This window comes from Marmota monax, unplaced genomic scaffold (assembly GCF_021218885.2).
Source record: "Marmota monax isolate L192 unplaced genomic scaffold, Marmota_monax_Labrador192_F-V1.1 WCK01_AAM20220418_F8-fsc00002, whole genome shotgun sequence".
In the NCBI taxonomy this organism is placed as follows: Eukaryota; Metazoa; Chordata; class Mammalia; order Rodentia; family Sciuridae; genus Marmota; species Marmota monax.
This window is the reverse complement of record NW_026693571.1, coordinates 42,856,660-42,868,825: the sequence shown is the minus strand read 5'-3', so window position 1 is coordinate 42,868,825 and position 12,166 is coordinate 42,856,660. Positions and strand designations below refer to the sequence as shown.

Here is a 12,166-nt window from a genome sequence, read left to right as displayed (position 1 = left end):
AAAATATTGACAATTACCTAGTAGTAGACATGAGAGTCTTTCCCCTTGATGCTTAATTTGAAGTTAAAGCCAAGTGTTATTTCATAATTGGGGGAATCCATTCTTCTGCTACAAGTTCTAAGAAAGACCCAGCATTCCTAAGACGTTGACTTCCCTCACCTTGTTCACCTGCCAGTGAACTTGACCCCTTGAGGTCATTGTTAGTTTTTGGTCTCCCACTGTGTTTAATAGTGCCTGACTCATGGGTATTTGATAAATACTTGCTGAGTAAGAATGTGGCTCCTGAAATGTTAGTAGTAAGTCCCTAAATTCTGGAGACATTAGGTCCAGTCAAGAATCGGATAAGGAATGAGAATCCAGGGCTTTTAATTCCTGTCCTGTTTCTAGGAGTTACTTGTGTAACTGTTGCTGTCCCAGTCCTCTGGTAAGGACTTTATATCTGAAACTAACAATCATGAAGTGTGGGTGGTGAAAAGTGCTTGAGTCAGGAGAAGGTTTTTTTGGCATCAGTTGATGAATCTTCAGAACATGAAGACAGACTTGGGAGGTACTGGGTCAATTGGGATAGTGTTCAGATACTTTTCAGGACCCCACTTTGGAATGGAAAGAAAAGCTCAGTGGAGCTTGACTAATAATTTTCTCTTTTGGTTAAATTTCTATTATTTCTCAGTGATTTATATTTAATATGCTGAAATATGTATACAGATTTTTCTTTAGTCTGTCACCATCTAGAGATAGTGTGGGTGAGTTTTCATTGTTATATATGAATACAAGTAGGTATTATATTTTTTTCACAAAGTGACAAAAGTAACTAAAAGTAATGATTTTGCTACACAGTTAAGTTGTGCATTCTTTTTTGTTAGATTTATAATAGAACAAAGTCCCTGAAGAAATATAAAAATCCTTTCAAAATGTCAGCTTTAAAAAATTCCCAAACAATGATATAATGAAAGCAAACTTATTAGTTAGGCAAAAACCAAAGCTGTAACATTGGAAGTACTTGTTATTTTAAGAACAAAATAACATTTTGTTCTTAAGACATGTCATTTTGTTCTTATTAAAATTTTTTACTTATTAAGTTTATTTTTACTTTTTCTTACATAACCAGTTCTGCGATAAACTTGGTCTGGACATTCATGGCATTGCTTCCCATTTAATTTCTCCTTGCACATTGCAAGGCATTTCATTCTGTCTCGCTGTTTATAAACAGGAAGGGACCCTGGCCAAAGAAATATCAGTACCATGTTATCAAGAAGAAAGAGGGCTCTTTTTGAAAACACTGACATCATTGGCCTTTTCTTTGGCAAACGGCTGAAAGTATTTGAGACTTGCTTTACTTTTGCTTTTCTGAACAGAGTAAATAGATGGCTACCCTCTTGTCCTTATAGTGACTCTCTAGTTCTGTTTTAGGACCTGACCCAATCACTAAAGAAGGCAGAGGTGCGTGGGCAGGTGTGCAAGACACCCAGAGCCAGCCTAGGCGTTTTGTCTCTGGTTGGTATTGTGTTGTTTTTCCCACTGTGTGTTGAGGCAGAACATCAGTAACAACCGGCTGCATTATAGCAAAGAGCCACTTGCTAGACTTGGATCCAGGGGTGATTTTTGTGTCTCATAAGTCAGCAGTAGGTGGTTGGTGGCTAATTGTCAAGGTTCAGGATTTCAAACATTCGTTGGCTTTTTTCTCATGGCTGGAAGATGGCCTAATCATAACACCTGCTTTTAGGAGGGCAAAATAAGGAAGAAGGGAGGAAAAGTCTGTCTCAGAGGCTTTCCTGGGAATCCATGTCTTCTTGTCCGTGGTTTTTACATGACTTCCCCTAGCCACAAGTGGTTCAGGGAAGAGAGATCTGTGGTCTGGCCTTTGTTGTAGAGGAAAGCCCCCCTGGGAGGGGGAATTTGAATGGCCATGGAAGGAGCCAATTTCTAGACCTTCCAAACATGGTTAAAAATTCTAGAGGAGGGTGTCTTGGTGTTTCTCTATTTAATATCAGTTCATAGACCGGTTAAGCTCTACTGGTGACAGCTGTGTTGCTCTTGGTCTTGGAGAGGTGCAACAGATTGGAATTTCTACTCTAGTTATGGGAATGTAGAACACGTGGAGATTCTGTGTAGTCAAGGGCTACGTTTTCTGAGTGCAAGAGGGACTCCATGACTACTTCAGGAAATGAAGACTCACCTGGAAGAGAGGGCTGTGGTCTGGCTTGGAAGTGTCATTGCAGACAGAAATGGAGAAAGAGAAATGAGTGATATCAGAGGGAAGCTTAGTAGGACAGAGTGGTGGCTTCAAATTTGCTGAAAGATCTGAAGCAAAGACGATGACATTTTTGGCTTGGCAGCTGAGACAATTGGAGGTCAGAACCAGAAAGTGGCTGGGAACACGGGCCTGTCTAGTTTTGAGCTGAAGGCCTTGTGACCCAGCTGGTCTTTCTGATCTCTCTTGAGGTGTCCATCATCTTGACCTGCTTTCTGTCTGTCATGACACCAGGACCTTCTGATTCTTCACAGCTTCTGCTGCCCTATACAGCAGTGTTCTTGGGGGCTCTCTGAGGGTTATCTTGATGTCAGTGTTCTTGGGGCTCTCTGAGGGTTATCTTGACGTCACCTTCTGCTACTATGTGTCTGAATGTCTTGTTGCTCTTCAGTGAGATTTCTAAGAGAATTTCCTTGGCCCAGCCAATTGCCATTGTCCTTGTTTAGGAAGAGGTTGTCAGGCCTGGCTCATGCTGGTTGCTTGGCCAGCCTATCCGTTGGTTGCCCTCGGATCTGTGGCCTGTCCTGTCCAGTCAACTGTGACCTGTGATATAGAACAGGTTTGCCTAAGACTGCATCTCGGGACTGGGGAGTCGAGGAGTGGTCTGATTGAGGGGGAGGCATAGGGTGGATATGAGCCTATATATATGCCCTAGCTCACTTTGTGTGCCCTGTTGGTTCTGTGGATGTCTATGGAAAGGAACCATTTTCTGCCTCATTTCATATACAGAATCTGGTGCACTTAAGTATGAACAAACCTTTAAGTACTTAAAAAAAATTTTTTTAATTGTAGATGGACATGATACCTTTTATTTTTATGTGGTGCTGAGGATCAAACCCAGTGCCTTACACATGCAAGGCAAGCGCTCTACCATTGAGCTACAGCCCCAGCCCAGTACTTTTCTTTTTTTTTTTTTTTTTTTTACATCTATATTGAGATATCACTCTCTATACATCCAATTGATGTGTGTGATTTGATGGCTTTTTATATGTCCATAGATATATGCAGCTATCACCATGGTCAACAGAAGGACATTTTTATTGCCTGGAAGAGAAACTCTCCATTCCTTTGGCTAATAGTTTTTGATGCTGATAGCACAGATTTGCTGTTCTGCATTTTGGGGCTTTGCTCAGGGAGACCTTTCTGACCATATTGTTTAAATTTGCACCTTTTCCCATTCTCTCTCGCCTGCTTATTAGACACCTCAGTATTAGCCCAGTGAGATATGGTACATTTAAAAAATTTTTTTCAATGTGAATTCTGTTTATTCATTTATTTATATGGGGTGCTGAGAATTGAACCCAGTGCCTCACACATGTGAGGCAGATGTTCTATCACTAAGCCATGATCCCAGCCCCATCATATGGTGTATTTTTATGCTTCTATTTTAATTTCTTTTTCTTAGAATATGAGCTCTGTGGAGGCAGGGATTTTTGTTTGACAGTGTCTGGCACATGGTAGGCATGAAGGAGTTTGCTGAATGAATGGATAATCAATTTGTTAGGCTTTCAGCCTGCTGGAGTAATGCACAGAATTCTACATTATTTCGTTCAAGAGATACTATGTTCATTTTATTCACCTTAGAAACTGATGCTACAAGGTGAAATAACTTGACCAAAGTTGGTAACTGACAGTACATTCAAGAATCACAGTACAGCTCACTGCTGTCCATTACAAATACAATATAAGCCATGTATATACTTTAAACATTCCTAACAATCTAGTTAAAAACTAAAAGGAGTTGGGTGCAACCACGCATACCTATAATCCCAGTGACTCAGAAGGTTGAGATGGGAGGATTGCAAGTTCAAGGACAGCCTCAGCAGCTTAGTGAGGCCCTGTCTCAAAATAAATAAAAGGGGCTGAGGATGTAGTTTAGTGGTAAAGTGCCTATGAGTTTAATCCCAACTACAAAAGCAAAACAAAAAACCTTAAAGGTGAACTTAATTTCTCTCATATTTTCCTTAATCCAGTATATTCCAAAATATTACATCATGTAATCATATAAAAGATATTTTGCATTAATTTTTTTCCCAAATGGAATCTCTGGATTTTATTTATTTATTTATTGGTACTGGGGATTGAACTCAGGTAGGTGCCCTTTAAAAAAAAAAAATTACTTGGGGGGGCTGGGGTTGTGGCTTAGTGGTAGAGTGCTTGCCTTGCGTGCGTGAGGCATTGGGTTCCATTCTCAGCATCACACAAAAATAAAGGTACTATGTCCCATCTACAACTAAAAAAAAAAAAAAAAAAAAAAAAAAAACTATAAAGAAATTATTTAGAGACTGGGTCTTGCTGAATTGCTGAGGCTGGCCTTAAACTTGCAATCCTCCTTCCTTAGCCTCCTGAGCTGCTGGGGTCACAAGCATGCACCACCGTTCCCCGCTTCCACTTTGTATTTCGTGCTTCCAACAGTTCTCCTTTCAGACCGGCCGTATTTCAAGTGCTCTCTAGCCACTGTGGTAGTGGCTACTCTGATGGACAGCCCAGGTTTAGCTGACTTTAAATCTCATGATCTTGGATCTGTACCTTGCTGCTTCCCTGTGTTTGAGATGTCACCCTTCCAGTTTGGGAGCACAATGAGCAATATCTGCTCCTGGCATTTGTAGAGGCTGATCATTTACAAAGGGCTTTAGCTCACTTGCTTTTCAGTTACTGGAGGAGGTATGTCAGATTACATAGTCCAGTTAGCAGAGAGATTTTTAGAATGATGACGTCAAGATCTTAGGGAGCTTGAGTAACTTGCCCAAATTGGCAGGGTTCCTACTCTACAGATCAGGATTCAGATCCAGCTTATGGGAGTCCCTGGCCCTTTGTGTTCTTCTGGACAGAGCAGCAAATTCAGGAGCAGCAGGATGGGGAAGGGGCAGTTCTCTTTCTTCCAAGGCTTGGGACAGTCTTGCAACATAAAGGGTTTGTTTCTGTCCCAGGTCTATACGTGGCCTTCTTGGGAGGTCACTCTGTTAGAGACACCTGAGGTTCTTTTTTGTTGATTTTAGCCTGGGCTCATTTTGACCCCTCTCATTTTCCCCTCTTGTTTTGAACACTGTCTCTAATTCCTTATTTTTCCTTTCAGACGGAGTTCCTTACAAATCCTTATTCTCTCCAAAGTCTCCCTTGGAAGTTCCCCATTTCTTTCATGATAAATAGCTTTTAAAAAAATTGACTTGCTGATTTGATTGTCTGAGGGCCAGTTAATTAGGAATTAATTAGGTGGTAGGACATAATGAGGGAAAGAGAAGATTTTTCTCAGTTGTGGCTGGTTTCTCTGTCACAGTGGAAGTGGCTGCGCTGGTCTGGAAGTGGTGGGGAAGGCCTGCTGCCCTGTGGGTGGCAGCTGGGGCTTTCAGTGGCTGGGGGCTGGGAGATCCTGGCTGCTGGCCTGCCAGGCCTTGGAAGCCATGTGTATTGGAACAAAAAGGCTGGGTTGAAGAGAACCCTCCAGTGACAGCTAGAAGAGAGCATAGGTAACATTTCTGAGAGGCTGTTCTGTGAGCGTTAATCTGTTGATCAGATTTTGGAGTTCAATTTGTTTAAAATGGCTAAATGTGGGCTGGGATTGTGGCTCAGGGGCGGAGTGCTTGCCTCACACATGGGAGGCACTGAGTTTGATCCTCAGCACCGCATTAAAAAAAAATATTAAAAAAAAGGCTAAATGTTCTTGAGGGGTTTCCCCTTTTAGTAGTAATTTCCTCACTGACCACAAGTGTTTATCTCTGGGTGTTTGGTGTTTGTATTTGGCCCCTTTGGTACTTTTTGGGTGGGTGTGACAGCAACGTTCAATTTAGACCACATTCTTATTTTAGTGGGTTCTTCTTGGATTCAAAACTTGATTTTTGAATTTATTCTTTTCTCCTCTCCATAGGGGAAGCAGCAGTCTTTCGTGATTGGAAGGAATGCTTTTGGGAAGTTAGCAATTGGGTTTGATCTTTTAAGTTTATCCTTATAAGTGTTATTATCTGGGATCCTAAGACAACTGTAGGATTTGGGAGATATGTCCATTCAGAATTTGTGGGCCACTTTATCTTTCATAATGCTGGACTCTTGCGGGTTATGCTAGGCCAGGTATGGTGGCACTTGCCTGTAATCCCAGCGACTTGGGAGTGAGTCTAAGGCAGTAGGATTGCAAATTCGAGGCCAGCCGCAGAAACTTAGCAAGATCCTATCTCAAAAAATAAAAAAAGGGGCTGGTGATGTGGCTTAGTGGCTAAGTGCCCCTGGATTCAATCCATGATATCTCCCTCCACCCCCCAAAAGAAGAGTTGTGTTGATTGGTGCAAAGTCTCAAGGTGATTTTTTTTTTTTTTTTTTTTTAAAAGAAGGCTTTACTAGAACAGAGGAAGAAAAGTTAAATGGTGGAATTACTGCACTAGCCCCTTGCTTGGGCCTCACTAGTGGTTGAGCTGCAGGAGCAGTGTGTTTTCTTGTTCATTCTTTGGACTGTTTCTCATGCACATGCCCAGATTAGGAACTGTCAGCTCCTCCACCATTATAAGTTCATTCCTTTTGAAATCTAAATATGCTACCAATTTATGTTCTCTTTTATCCACTCATATTTTTTATTGGTGCATTATAGTTGTGCAGAATGGTGACATTTGTTACACATTTGTATTAGTATTTTCTTGTAGCTGGTTACACTCTTTAGCATTGGTGGTTATTATGAGAACCAGTTGGGACAAATGTAGAATGGTAGCCTGGTAGGGATGTGGGACAGGGAAAATGAGCTGATAGGGTAGATAACAACAACAAATTATTTTTATGGATTTGAGTAGGCAGTGGGGTGGATTGTTACTCGTCAGAGGACAGGCATCTTCTACTCATTGATTCTATCCCATTTACCAGAAGTTATGATGGAAAACAGATTTTTACAATGAAGATAGAATGAATTTTGATAGGAGGCAAATACATGCAAAGTAAAGTCAGAATGAGTTAACTAATGATATGACAATAGAAGACCCATAATAAAAATGTATACGATTTATTTCAAAGTAGATACTATGGAACAGTGGTTCTTGAAACACTGCGTTTGAATCACTTTGGAAACCTAAATTACTGATGCCTTAAAAAAAAAAAAGTAGCTAATTTTATTGTACTTGCTTTGGGATAAAGGCTGGGCACTGATACTTTTGAGAGATCTTCCAGTGATTCATGTGTTATCGTAGATAGGCTTGAGAGTAATTGGTGTGGACCATGAATGAAGCCCTAATGTAGGCCGTGGTTCTTGAACTTCAACCCCAGCCATACAGGTTATTTTTTTATAGCATGCTTGTTCCCTGGGAGCAGGTTAAAATATTTTGGGATATGGAATCCTTTGATTATATAATAAAATTAGGAGCTGCTTTTCTGCAAAAATGTACAGATACTTGTCCTACAATTTTAGGGTTTTTGGATACTGTCAATTCATAACTCCTGTAGGTGTTCGGACTCCTGGTAAATCTTTAGAATGGACTGCATTGGACTGATGTCACATTGCATTTTTAGGTGAGTGGAGAAATACAGGAGTCTGACATTTTCAGATATTTTCAGCCACATCCACATCCCTATTTCGTATTTTATTTAGAGACCGGGTCTCACTGACTTGCTTAGCACCTCGCTTTTGCTGAGGTTGGCTTTGAGTTCACAATCCTCCTGTCTCAGCCTCCCAAGTCACTGTAATTAGACATGCACTGCTACCATGTCCGGCACATTTTCAATTCTTTAATAATCATAATTCATCATGATGTAGGAGTAATATGATGTTTATTTAGCAAATGTTTTTGAATGACATTTGCATAATTCGCACTGTAAGTACTATGAAGTAGACTTTAGAACAGTGATGTGGGTGTATCTCAATGTGCCACACCCATTTTCATTCCTGACAGAATATAGGGTGCTGGGTGAGTCCCTAGTGTAAGGTCCTTTGAAGTAAAACAAGATAGGATTTGATTCAGTGATTCTTTGTGATTTCTGGGAAATGCTAGTGTTAATAAGAAATTCTATGAAAACAGTGTTGGAGGTCAGAGTCCTGTAATTCAAAACATTCTCTGACCTGTCTTAGACACTATGCAGTGTCCACACTAAAGCAAGTCCAGCAGTAGAGAAATCTGTTCAGCTTTGTTTAAACCTACCAATTCCTACGTTTATTTTAACTAGGCCCTCTTTCCTAAAACTCTCAAAGGACAAACATTGCGTACAAGAAGTTAATATTTACTAAAGATGGCTGGGTGAAATATAAGTGAAGTCTTAGCATGTGTGGCTACAGAACTGACATTTTTTCTTTTTAAACCCACACAGAAAAAAATATGAAGCCACTCTGGGTCAGAACTTAGTCCCCTGCAAATGTAGTGTCAGGCTTTTGAAAAATATCTTGAGGACTGAAATCTAATAAAATGGCTTTAAAAAAATAGCTGTATTTGCTCCTATTAAATAAATTGAAAATAGCAAGAGATTGTCAAGAATCATATTAAAAATAAGATACTTTGGAACTTTCTTGTAACCTATGACTTTTGCTCAACTGGAGTCCTTTCTCCAGGAAAAAAAAAAAAAAATGGCCAGTTGAAAATAATCATGATGGGGATGAAGGACCAGGAGATGAAATTTTAAAATATTCAAGGGAATGCTCTTCCTAGGAGTGATAATCCAGAGCATTCTGTGGTTTTCACCTAAGATCATGTGTAGGAGTTTCTGTTCTCAATGTAGTGGTGTTGAGGTGATCGACCTTTAAGAGGTAGAACCTTGTGGGAGGTGCTTAGGTCATTGAGATGACTGTCCTTGGAGGGGACTGTGGAAACCCCCGCCCTTGGTCATATGATCCGTTTTGCTTATGCTTGTGGTATGATGCTGTTTGCTGTAAGGGCAACACCACTGGTTCACTCTCTGGTAAAAGCCTATCTTGGACTTTTAGCCTCTAAAACCTTGAACTGAATAAGTCTCTTTTAAAAAATATATAAAGTAACATGTCTCAAGTGTTTCATTACAGTAATGAAAAATGGTCTAATGCAGAACACTATGTAGGAAGGCAGCAAAGATACAAGATTATAAGATTTGTGAGACATATTACTATGAATATACTAGGGAATATTCCCTCTTAAGACTTATACCACACTAATGGTATAGGTCTTAAGGCATGAGAAATACATTTATTGACTATTTGAATGACTTTCAAACATTTGATTTTACATCATATCAAACATTTGTTTAAGTACTTATAAATGGGGTAAAATAAGCTATGCAGTGTGATGTCATCATTGTTCTTAGAAACTAGATGATATCTTAGGGTAGCACTAGTATGTTTCTGGCGTGAAGCATTTGCTCATCATTATATAGTGGTTCTGGAACCCACTATAGGAAAAAGAAATTACTCAGAAAATCTTCTTGAGGAAAAAGAAGAAAATGAAAATATCTACTGCAGCTCCTAACTGCACGCTCAAGGTTCTTCAGTTTCCCTGTTCTGATGGTTGTAATCATATACACATATTAAATAAAGCACATATCAAGGACTTTCTTCCAAATATGTGCCGCAGTGCTTTTCTTTTCTAAATAGTTCCATGTTAGCTGCTGCTGTTTCTCTGGATTTTCCATGTTAACAGGTTCTTTCTGCAGTGATGATTAATACTTCTAACAATTACCCTGAGGATCCACAAAATCTTCTTGAATCATCAAAGGCCAAATTATATTGAGCATAGCTTTCATGCCATGTATTTATTGTCTTTTAATTGTTTGAAAATTGGACATCTGGGGTTGTAGATCGTTGATAAAATGCTTGCCTAGAATGTGTGAGGCCCTGGGTTTGATTCTCATTACCACATTTAAATAAAGCCCATCAACAGCTAAAAAAATTATCTTAAAAAAATTGGACATATGTTTGTATTTTTTTTTTTTTGTTGTTGTTAAAATGCCTCATTCTCTGATTTCAGATAAAAAAGTGCAGGAAGCTATCACAGAACTCATTTTTCCTCTTATGCACACTGGGAACCCAGTGGCTGGAATTAAGAACTCTGTTGGGGGGAATGGGGACATAGCTCAGTTGGTAGAGTGCTTGCCACGCATTCACAAGGTCATGGGTTCAATTCCCACCATCCCAAAAGAAAGAAAAAAACCTGTTGGGGAGAAGAGAGCTTCATGTGACTGCCCCCTGTCTCTAACCTTGGAATAAGGAGTATATTTTGGGCTCAGGGTGATGGATATGGAGTAGTGAGAAACCATTTTCATGCATGTTCCAGCTAACAATATAAGGACCTGAGAGAGGCACAGGAAAACAGTGTATTCTGGAGTTGTCATCTTTTTACTGTTCTTGAGGCGAGGTCTTGTTCTGTTGCCCAGGCTGGCCTTGATCCTCCTGGGTAGCTGGGACTGCCTGTGTACCCCACCATGCTGCCTTTGGAGCAGTTGTCTTTGAACATACAGAAGTGTGGCGTGTGTTTTCTAGCCACTCCTCTCCTTCCTTGCTCCGAGGCCTTAGCCGCATACCACCTGGTCTATAGCTTGAATGATCCAATGGGGGAATCCACCTCTGTTCTGAGCACACTTCCCGACCTGTAGAGTTGCTGGTACAGTAGTATTTGTCTGTCACAGTATCTAGGAATTAGAGCCCTTATTACATTGCTTTGTGGCTATATCTCTGCATTTAACTTAAAGTCAGGTGGTATAATTAAAAAAAAAAAATGTAGCCAGCATGTATTGAGCATATATACTTTGTGTAAAGTTGAGTGTTTAATTTGGAAAGTGTAGTTTGTATTTTGATCTGCATTCAAATTTCAACACTGCCACACAGTAGCTCTGACTTTGATCACTGTTACTTGGTTTCTTTGAGCTTCAATGTCTTTTTCTGCAGAGTAGTCAAATTAGACTGGGGTGATTTAAACAGCAGTGTTGTTTTCTCACAATTTTGGAGGCTGAAAATCAAGGCACAGCAGGGTTAGCTTCTTTTGAAGCCTCTCCTTTGATTGTAGATAGTAGTCTTCATTGGTTTCTGGGTCAGGTTTCCATTACTGTCTTGTAATACCTGAGGTAATCAACATATGAAGAAAGGTTTATTTTGACTCACAATTTCGAATGTCTAAGTCTTCTATTGATTAGCTTTGTTTTGAGCCTGAGGAGGCACAGTGCATCTTGGTGTGTGGTGGAGGAAACTGCTCACTTCATGGCAACCAGGAAGCAAAGAGGATTAAGAAGGGACCCTTGTCCTGTAATCCTTTCAAGGGCATGTCCTCAGTCATCTAAAGCTTCAAACTAGGCCCTACCTGTTAAAGGTTCCACCACCTTCCAATCGCACCAAGACTTCAGTACATGAACACTTGGGAGACATTATCATCCAAACTCCAACAGTGTGTTATGGTTGGAATATGTTCCCCCAAATTCATGTGTCAGAAGTTTAATCTGGAATACAAGATTACCGAGGGGGAAAGCTTTAAGAGGTGATTGGGTCATGAGTGCAGAGCCCTCGGGAATGGATTAATAGAGGAGCAGGTTCCTGGGGAAAGGCTGAATTTGGTTGGTGTCTCTCTGCCCCTGACCACCATGTAGGTTCCTTGACTTTGGACTTTCTAGACTCCAGAATGGTAAAAACAAAGGCCTATTCTTTATCAATTACAGTCAGGAACTCTATTAGAGCAGCACAAAAGGCTTTAGACCAAGTCCAACCTCTGCACTTGTGTCTGGGTGCTTGTCTCTTCTGTTAAGGACACCAGTCTTATGGATTAGGGCCCACTGTAAAGAACTCATTTAATCTTAATTACCAATTTAAAACCCTGGTGTACACATAGTCATATTTTGGAATTAGGAATTCGTGAATTTCTAAGGTTCACAACTCAGCTGCCCATAATAGCAATGAAAATAATGCATGCTTAAGTATTATTGTAATGTTGAGGAGTTAATGAAATATATACAAAGTCCTGGCAGGTGAACTTGGTGCACATTTACTGTTAACGAGATTCC

The 12,166-nt window shown here is 40.2% G+C and overlaps 1 protein-coding gene across 2 annotated transcripts in view; it reads left to right on the top strand.

Annotated features, from left to right (window-relative positions):
- The window catches only part of Arhgap10 (Rho GTPase activating protein 10), a 298,879-nt gene that overhangs the window by 17,021 nt on the left and 269,692 nt on the right, over positions 1 to 12,166 (top strand). The window lies entirely within an intron of this gene.